The sequence below is a fragment of the Oratosquilla oratoria genome, chromosome 1 (genome assembly GCF_046742065.1).
Source record: "Oratosquilla oratoria isolate Oo_2021 chromosome 1, ASM4674206v1, whole genome shotgun sequence".
NCBI classification, from domain to species: domain Eukaryota; kingdom Metazoa; phylum Arthropoda; class Malacostraca; order Stomatopoda; family Squillidae; genus Oratosquilla; species Oratosquilla oratoria.
In genome coordinates this window covers 132,660,228-132,670,717 of record NC_134777.1, presented here as the reverse complement: position 1 = coordinate 132,670,717, position 10,490 = coordinate 132,660,228, and positions in this window count along the sequence as shown.

Genomic DNA, 10,490 nt, shown 5'->3' with positions numbered 1-10,490 from the left:
ATACCGAACGTTTTCATCTATTCAATACATCATCAGGGTACAGAGGATACAATTTTTTTTTTTTTTCTAGTCCTGGCGGTGTAACCGATTTAAGGACTGGCGTATATTTTCCGGGATCTTGGATAGCACTGTGAAAAAATACCTTTCTTTTTCTTTTTAAAAGATAACAATGAACTGGTCAAAAAATTGTCTACAGTGTCCCCGTCACTTCCATACATGTATGGATTAATAAAAAAACAATAAAATTAACAATCCAGTTAGGCCCATTACTTGTTCTATTGGATCTTGTAGCTATAAGTTATCAAAATGGCTAGTGTCTCTTTTAAGTCCTCTTGTTGGGACAATTTCAAACTCACATATTAAGGATAATGTTGATTTGAAAGACAAACTACTTGGACACAATATCTCCTTTGACTTCAAATTTGTTAGCTTTGATATAACAAGTCTTTTTACTCGAGTTCCGTTTTTGACTTGTTAAGTTCTATTGAAAAAGAATTAAAGAAATATGATCTTATACTTCCTTCCCATACAATTATTAGTTTAATTAAATTATGTGTTATTGACTCGAAATTTGAGTTTAATGGGAAGTTTTACAAACAAACATTTGGTATGGCTATGGGGAATTGTCTGTCTCCGGTTTTAAGTAATCTATATATGGAGTTTTTCGAAAGAGATTTATTGCCTAATATTTTGCCATCTAATGTAATATGGTACAGATATGTTGACGACATATTATGTATTTGGCCTTGTGATAAACCTGTGGATGAGTATGTGTTAAAGTTGAATAGTTTGGTCCCTTCCATAAAATTCACATTTGAGACAGAAGAGAACAACACATTGCCTTTCTTAGATGTAAGTATTCATCGATGTGGTAGATATTTTAAATTTAATGTCTACAGAAAACCAACTAATGTTCTCTCATATATTCATTTCTATTCATACCATCATCAAAATACGAAGTTATCTGTTTTTTCTTCTATGTTCTTGAGAGCGTTTAGAGTATGTTCTCCTGAGTATCTTGAAGATGAAGTAAAATTTGTTTATGAGATTGGTCAAAAATTAAAATATCCAAAACATCTGATGGATAGAGCACAAGAAAAAGCCAGAAGAACATATTTTAACACCTCTCAAGTAAACGAATTTAAATTGAAGAACATTTTAGCAATTCCATATCATGAAAATTTTATCACCCTTCCTCAAATATTTAAAAGCTTTGGTATTCAGGTGATATTTAATAACAACAATATTGTTAAGAACTATCTTATTAGGAATTCTCCAAATGAAAAAGAAGGATGTATCTACAGTATACCTTGTAAAGTGTGTGATTTTAAGTACATAGGCCAAACAGGAAAATATTTAAACAAAAGGATTAGTCAACATAAATACAACATAAGAACGGGTCAAATGTCAAGCGGACTTTTCGTCCACCAAAAAGAGCTCTCCCATAGTATTGACTGGGAAAACACAAAAGTTATTACATCATGTCATAATATTGTAGAAAGGAACATAATTGAGTCATGTCACATTAAAAATAGTTTTGAAAATAATATGAATTTAAGCTTAGGTTTGTATAAGTTAGATAATTTTATTATTAAAAAGATTGTAAATAGTTCTTCTGGAATCGGGTAACATTGGACCTTTCCCAGTTCCTCTACCAACATGTACACACACACACCTGCACTTGCAAACTAGTCATATGAGGAGAGATTTGCTAAACTGGAGTTACCGACTCTGGAGCAAAGAAGAGAGGTGACCTACTGACCATCTACAGAAACATAAAGGGCACAGAAATACTCGATAGAGAGGACTTGTTAAACTGGAACAAGAGAAGCACAAGAGGACATGTAAAGAAAAAAAAAACATAGCTACAAAAGAGATCTGAAGAAAAACAGTTTTCCACATAGAGTGATAGACACTTGGAACAAAGTGGACAATGAAATAGTGTGCGCAAAATCCATTCATGATTTTAAGAGCAAACTAGACACTGCGAGATACAAAGGCGGGACACCACGAGCGTAGCTCCCCTTCCCGTAAAATACAACTAGGTAAACACAACTAGGTAAACACACACACACACACACACACACACACACACACACACACACACACACACACACACACACACACACACACACACACACACACACACACACACACACACACATATATATATATATGTATATATATATATTATATATATATATATATATATATATATATATATATATATATATATATATATATATAGTGTATTGTGGTTGATAAAAATGTATATCTGTTCACTGGGACCCATTCAGTGTGGTACAAATACTTCCCGCGTTCTTATTGTACTATCATAATGGAGATGGTTTGAACGCAAAATTTCGTGTATGTGCATATACCTCGAGCATACAAGTATATAAAAAAAATTGCGCTGAAATTATATCTCTCTTGGTGGCGCAATCGGTTAAGTCACTAACACTTGTCACATGCTAACCTGGGTTCGAGTCCTTGGCCCTATCACGTTTCAATTTCTGCATGTTGGCCTCCGCGAGTCTCTCGATGTTTATGACTTAGAATTCAAGTGTGTTGTAGTTGATAAAAATGTATATTTGTTCACTGGGACCCATTCAGTGTGGTACAAATACTTTCCGCGTTCGTATACTTACCAATTGTACTATCATAGCGGAGATGGGTTGAACGCAAAATTTCGTGTATGTGTATGTAACTCGAGCATACAAATATATAAGAAAAGTTGCGCTAAACCTATGTCTCTCTTGATGGCGCAATCGGTCAAGTCACTAAAACTTGTCACGTGCTAGCCCGGGTTCGAGTCCTTGGCCCTACCACATTTCAATTTCTGCATGCTGGCCTCCGCGAGTCTCTCGATGTATTGTGATTGGCAATATATATATATATATATATATATATATATATATATATATATATATATCACAGGAAAACCCACAGTCGGAGAAAAAACTTCGAATAAAGAAGATTCCTATATTTCGGCTATCAACTGTAGCCCTCTTCAGGAAAGTACATAAGACAGAGGAACAGAGGGGACTTATAAGCTACAGAAAAGAGAAGGAATGCGGACAGATGGCATTACTCAGGCGCGGGGTAAAATGGGGTGGCGGAGGAGGGTGAGATGAGGGGGGGTTGTAAGCTCCGTACCAGTCTACTGACTGGCGCGCGTGAAATAATGTCAGGGGTCCACTGTCCTTTAGATATATTAATATTGGGGCATTCCTCAATTAATGCTGATTCAACTATTTTTCTCCTGAAACCGCAGTGGGACTTGAACACTAATCTGGCCACTGCAGTTTCAGGAGAAAAATAGTTGAATCAGGATTAATTGAGGTATGCCTCAATATTAATACATCTAAAGGACAGTGGGCTGCCCAGGACTCGAACCCGGCAACCTCATGGCAAGTGCGACAGTGACTTTCCAACTATCTTGATGGTCTAATTGGAAAGTCACTGTCGCACTTGTCATGAGGTTGCCGGGTTCGAGTCCTGGGCAGTACCATATTTCAATTTCAGCATGCTGGCCTTTGATGGCTTAGAATTAAAGTGCATTGCGGTTGTTAAAATGTATATATATATATATATATATATATATATATATATATATAAATATATATTATATATGTATATTGTTAAAATGTATATATATATATATATGTATATATATGTATATATATATATATGTATATATATATGTATAATATATATGTATATATATATATGTATATATATATGTATATATATATATATATATATATATATATATATATATATATATATATATATATATAAAGCCAATTAGATATTCAAAAAGATTTAGATAAATTACAGCGATGGTCTGAAAAGTGGCTAATGAAATTTAACACAAGTAAATGCATGTTAATGCACATAGGTAAAAATAACCGTAAGTACGATTACAAGTTATTTGGAAATTCGTCAACAAAAGTGGATAGTGGAAAGGATCTCGTCGTAATTATCAGTAACGATCTCAAATAATTCAAGCACTGTATTTCAGCCACTGAGAAAGCAAATAGATTCTAGGACTGATTGCGCGACCCTTTGACTTCAAAATCCCACCTCTCATTAACAAACTATATAAATCGTTAGTTCGTCAACATTTGGAATATGCTGTTTCCGCATGGTCACCGAATCTCGTTAAAGACACTGACAGATTGGAAAAAGTATAACGGCGAGCCACAAAACTGATTCCAAATATCAGAAATATATCATACGAAAATCGACTAAAACATATGAATTTGTTTCCTTAAAAAAGCGTAGACTCAGAGGTGACTTGATACATGTCTTTAAGATTCTAAAGGGAATTGACAACATCAAAAGTGACAACATTTTCACACTGAATGAGAATCAGACAAGAAACAATGGTCTCAAAATGTACGGAAATAGATTTAATTTGGAAGTGGGTAGAAACAACCTCACCAACCGTGTAGTTATTGAATGGAATAAACTTCCTGCAAAGGCAGTGCAATGTAGTTCAGTTCGAAGCTTTAAGAATCATTTAAACACCTAAGCAAGATGCTGTAATGACTATAATTTGTTTCATATTATTTATTTGTTTTGTTATAATTTGTCTGTTTGCTTATTATTATTTGCTTGATTCTCATTTATTATTAGTTATATGTAAATAAAGAAAAAGGCATGATTTTATGCCTTTTTCTTTTTGGCTACCCCCCTTGTAAGGGGGAAAAAGCCTTGGTATATGTATGTATGATATGTAAATTTATTATTATTTACTATTTACTTGTTTATTTATTAGTTAACATATAGTTATGTATTTTATTTATCATTTACGTTATTATAGTTTTTATTTATTCATTTATCTATTTATTAATTTATCATTATTATGATTTTTTCGCATCCGACCTAGATATGGACCAAAAGGTCCCCTGTCGGCATGCTCCGCCTTTGTAATATATATATATATATATATATATATATATATATATATATATATATAATATATATATATATATATATATATATATATATATATATTCATATTATACCGGGGTGCCGTATCCACTTGGACGTTGGCCACCATGGAACTCCCCGTCTGCACATGGTTCTTCTTCAAGATGACATTTGTTTTTTCTTCTCCTACAGCTATTCTTAACCTGTCTACATATTTCCTGCGTGGTCTTCCTCTTACCCTCTTTCCTTCTATTTTTTCCCGGTAGGCACGTATGTTTTAATTGTTGTTTTTTTGATGACGTGTCCTACAAAGTTTAACTGTCTTATCCTAATAGTTTCTATGATTCCCTCTGTGTTCTTATTTGCTGCCGTATTTCTTCGTTTGATTATTCTGTCCATGAAAATTTCATCGTCCTTCTCCAAATCCACATTTCTATTGCTTTTATCCTGTCCTGCATTTGTTTACTAATTGTCCAATTTTCACATCCATATAAAAATTCTGGCCAAGTGTACCATTTTACAATTTTTTCTTGTACTCATATTAATCTTATTGTTAGTTACTAAGCGTTTACTAAGTTACCAAATATTATATATATATATATATATATATATATATTTATATAATATATATATATATATATATATATATATATATATATATATATATATATATATGTGTGTGTGTGTGTGTGTGTGTGTGTGTGTGTGTGTGTGTGTGTGTGTGTGTATTCACCTCGGATCTGCTGCAGTCTCTGTCGAGAACAGCCAGACACCATCCTACGGCAGTGAGCTCAGAGCTCATTATTCGCCGATCTCTGGATAGGTCTGAGACCACTCACACACCACTCACCGGGACTGCAAGGTCACAACTCCTTGACTAACGTCCCGTACCTACTCACTGCTAGGTGAACAGGGGTTACACGTGAAAGGAGACAAACCCAACTTATCTCCGCCCGGCCGGGGAATCGAACCTCGGTTCTTTGGCTTGTGAGGCCAGTGCTTTACCAATCCGCCACGGAGCCATGTGTGTGTGTGTGTGTGTGTGTGTGTGTGTGTGTGTGTGTGTGTGTGTGTGTGTGTGTGTCTTGTGTGGTTGGGTGGGGGGGAGAGAGCTCGGGAGCTCGGGGGGGGGGGGAGGGGAGGGCGGGGGCCCTGGACAGGATTCGAAACAGGGGTACTGGTTGGGGACACCGAGTCGGTGTGTGTGTGTGTGTGTGTGTTTGTGGGTTCGTTTGTGTGTGTGTATGTGTGTGTGCTTGAAATCATAGCATTACCCATAGATCGTTGTGTTGTGTTTACGGAAGGTATCTTACGCTCGGGGGTTTGTATCTCCCGTCTTAACTTGTGTACTTTGTGTATGGTTTGTCCCCCCAACGCATATAAGTTGTAAGAATTATGATAATCTATGCTTGGTAAACATAAATATGCTAAATAAAAATACAATATTGTCCACATACACAATAAAAAAAAACACAATTAAACACAAAAAACACAATAACAAATGACTAGATATAACGATAAAGCGATAAGAATAATTTGAACTCCATAGGAGTTTAATTACAGTCCTGACGTACGGATGATTCCATAACCTAGAACCAATCACATCAATTGGTGACCCTGTGTGTGTGTGTGTGTGTGTGTGTGTGTGTGTGTGTAAAATCATAGCATTACCCATAGATCGTGTGTTTACCCAGTTGTATCTTACGGGAAGGGAAGCTATGCTCGTATCTCCCGTCTTTGTATCACACAGTTTCAAGTTTGTACTTAAATTCGTGTATGGTTGTGGCAACACGCCACTACTGCAGTGTTCCCTTAACGCATATAGCATTGTTGTATGATAAAATTACTAATCTTGGTCTAACCTTTATGTGTTCATTATGATAAAAATTAAATATTGTAATTATTGTTGCCACATACTAGGATAGCCCTTATATTTTAAAAAGTATCTATATGTAACATTATTGCATAACTTGAACAAAATAATGAAATATTTATTGTATGTAATTTATTTCATGGCGGACGGGAAATACAATAAGAACTCCATAGAGGTAGGAGTTTAATTACAGTCCTTCTCCTACGGATGATACCATTAACCATAATATTGTAACCAATCACATCAATTGGTGACCCTGGACTATGATGTGCTAACTAACCACATTAATTGGTGGTCCCGGATCATTCACCTTTAAGTAGTAACTAACCACATCAATAGGAGTAAGCATCATAATTTATCCCGGTAGATGGCTCCACTGCACCGTCAGTCGTGGTAAACACACAATGGCGTCCTATGAAAATGGACAGTTCAGCGTTTAAAAGTTGAATTGGCAACAAGAGGAGCACTTGTCTCAGGGAGGAAAGAGAATTTGATATAAAGGTAAGATATCGTACTTACTTTCAACACGATTTCAAGTAACAATAGTCCTTTGCTATTGTGTAGATATCCATTTTATTGGTCGGAGTGTTCACCTTTACGTCTAACGAAGCAAACAAATCTTGTACTCTAATACCACGGTCTGCCATAATACTGTCCCCAGATTCAAACATATGTCCTTGTATCAAACAAGATCTTTCGATTATCTGTCTGTCAGATGCGCTTCCACCGTAGCTATCACTCACATAAGAAATTAGTCCACCTGGAGTGCAGCCGATTATTGTCTTCAATGTGTTGCGATTTTTATAAGTCGAAAAAGTTGCACTTTGTGAATTAACATTGCTGGGTTATTGAATCGGCACATCTGTTGCATCCAAAATTACTCTTGTTGATGGAAATTGTTTTTTGAAGTTCACTGGCATTAAGTTCTGCACTGTTTCTTTCTGGCCAAAAATTGATTTCTTGGAGTTGGAAGAACATAAAATCGATCCATATATTCACAACTTTTGACGTATAAGTTTTACTGATTCTGAACAAAATAGATAATTCAATATCATCTTTGGCCTGTCTCAACTTGATTATAGTTAAAAAACAACTGACCTTCCGCTAATAATAAATCATAGTCCATTCCATCAAGATTATTGACAGCTGGACCAAGCACAGAGAATATTAAGGAAAAATGTGCAAAGTCATTAAATCCTGTATAATACTGAATGGCTTATTGTCATTTTCAAACCGGAAGATAGAGAATCTAGCATTCATAGAATTTAGTATCTCACACTGGATACCGTGGTCCTGGACCGATTTCTCTCCGTCAGCCAGTGGCGGATCCAGGATAAGAATTTGGGGGGGGGGGGCTATCCTGAATTCCTTCCTCTGAGTAGTCTGATGTATCAGAAGTCTGGAGTATACTTACTAAGGTTTTTCAGATTTTTCTGTATTTTAGACATATATAATAGAATAAATATTCGTTTTATATTGTTACACGCTTGTGCTAGTCAGTGATAAGGCACTGGCACGCGTATACTCTCGCATAGACAGAAATTATTGTAGGATCCGTGTGTAGTGTTAGTGCACATGGACTCATGGAAGTAATAAAAAATAGAAGTAGCTTCAAAAACAGAAATACAAACAAAAACGTGTATGAACTTCTGAACCTGTTAATAAAAGTATTTAAATTACATTAATAACACATGGCATTGTTCATGGGATCTCACACGAACATCAGCCTCCTGTTGTTGTTGTTTTTTTGGGGGGGGGGCAAATACACTGATTACACTGTCTATTTCTGTCAGAATCTTTCACCAGTTGTGTCGATTCTTGACTGTCCATTCTGGTCATTCTCCCTTCCTCTACTCTTCGCGCTTCGGAGTTTGAGTTTCGAAGTTTCGGAGGTTTGAAGCTTCGGAGTTTCCAAGTCTTGGTAATTGATGCTTCAGAGTTTCGAACTTCGATTACGCAAATTGGTGATACTCTCGCAAACCACTTAGTTTCTTCAAACTGTAATTGATGTATTAGTTAATGAGCTGTTTATGTATATGTATAATTCAGCCAAATTTTACGAGTCACAAGTGATCTGTGACACTCGCCCACACAAAAAGATATTGCTCCACGCAATGTCTAACCAATTACTCCAGTAATAATTACATAGAGACACTGATATGTAATTGAATTGAAATCTAACTGCACAACTATAATATTCTATAAAAGTACAATTACTACACTTTTACGTCTTTCTCGAGCAGTCGGGACATCAGGTCAGCTCCAACATTTGAACTTCCTTTGATGTACCGGATGACCACGTTGAACTGCTGGAGGTACAATGCCCACCTCATGATTCGGGCGTTGGCGTTCTTGGAGGTCCTAAGGCTCGAAAGAGGCAAGTGATCAGTCTCTAAAATAAATTTATCTCCGTAGAGGAAATAATAATACTTTTTGGTGCCCTCTACAACTGCAAGCAACTCCTTTTCCACCGTACTATAGTTCAACTCCGCTGGCTTCAGCTTCCTACTATGATAACTAACAGGAAAAATATCCCCATCCCTTTCTTGCATCAGGATAGCTCCAATGCCTTCTTGGGACGCATCGGTCCGGAGGATGAAAGGCTGGTTGAAGTCCGGTAGTTGAAGTATCGGCTCCTTGCAGAGGAGGTTCTTAAGCGTCGTAAACGCTTCCTCCTGTTCAGGCCTCCATGTCAACTTGTTAGGAGCATTCTTGTTGAGAAGCTCTGTGAGTGGCAAGGCGAGGACAGCAAAATTCGGAATGAACCTGCGGTAGTAGCCCACAAATCCCAAGAACGATCGGACCTGTTTCTTTGTGGTCGGCCGAGATGCATTCTTGATCTTTATTATCTTGCTATCCTGGCATCCACATCGTCCTTCGCCTAAGGTATGTCCCAGGAACTGTACTTCCTGTTGGAAAAGTTCGCATTTAGACGGCTTGACTGTCATATTCACTGAACTAAGTCTCTTAAGTACCTTCTCCAGGATCTCCAGATGTTCCTCGAAGGTAGAAGAGTGGATGAGTATATCGTCCACAAAAGCTTCCACTCCATGGATGCCGCGCAGAACTTGACGCATGGCACGGTTAAAAACTGCTGGGGAGTTGGTAAGTCCAAAAGGTAGTACTTTGAACTGGTAAATCCGTTGGGTATTGCGACTGCCGTGACCTGTTTGCTTCTCTCCTCCAGCGGAATCTGGAAGAATCCTTTCGCCAAATCCATTTTGGAAATTTTTTTGGAGTTGGCGGCCTTTGCAAATATTTCCTGCTGATTGCTCATTGGCTCTGCATCCACCTGGGTTACTGCATTTACTCCGCGGTAATCTCCACAGGTTCGTACACCTCCATACTTCTTGCGTACAATGACTATAGGACTGCAGTAGGGAGACGATGACTTCTCTATGATTCCTGCAGCTTCCATGTTGTCTATCTCCTTCTTGACCGCATCCACCAGACGAATGGGTATCGGGTATGGCTTCAATCTGACAGGTACGCTGCTCATCAGCTGTATTTCGTGGCAATCCACCTTGGCGAATCCAGGCTTATCGGAGAACACTGCTGAATGTCGCTGGAGAATAGAATTTATACGTCTCTTCTGCTCTGGACCAAGCCTCGGAGGTACTTGCACATCCTCCACCGTTTCGCCTTGAATAGCTTCACGGGTAAGGGGTGCGCAATCTGT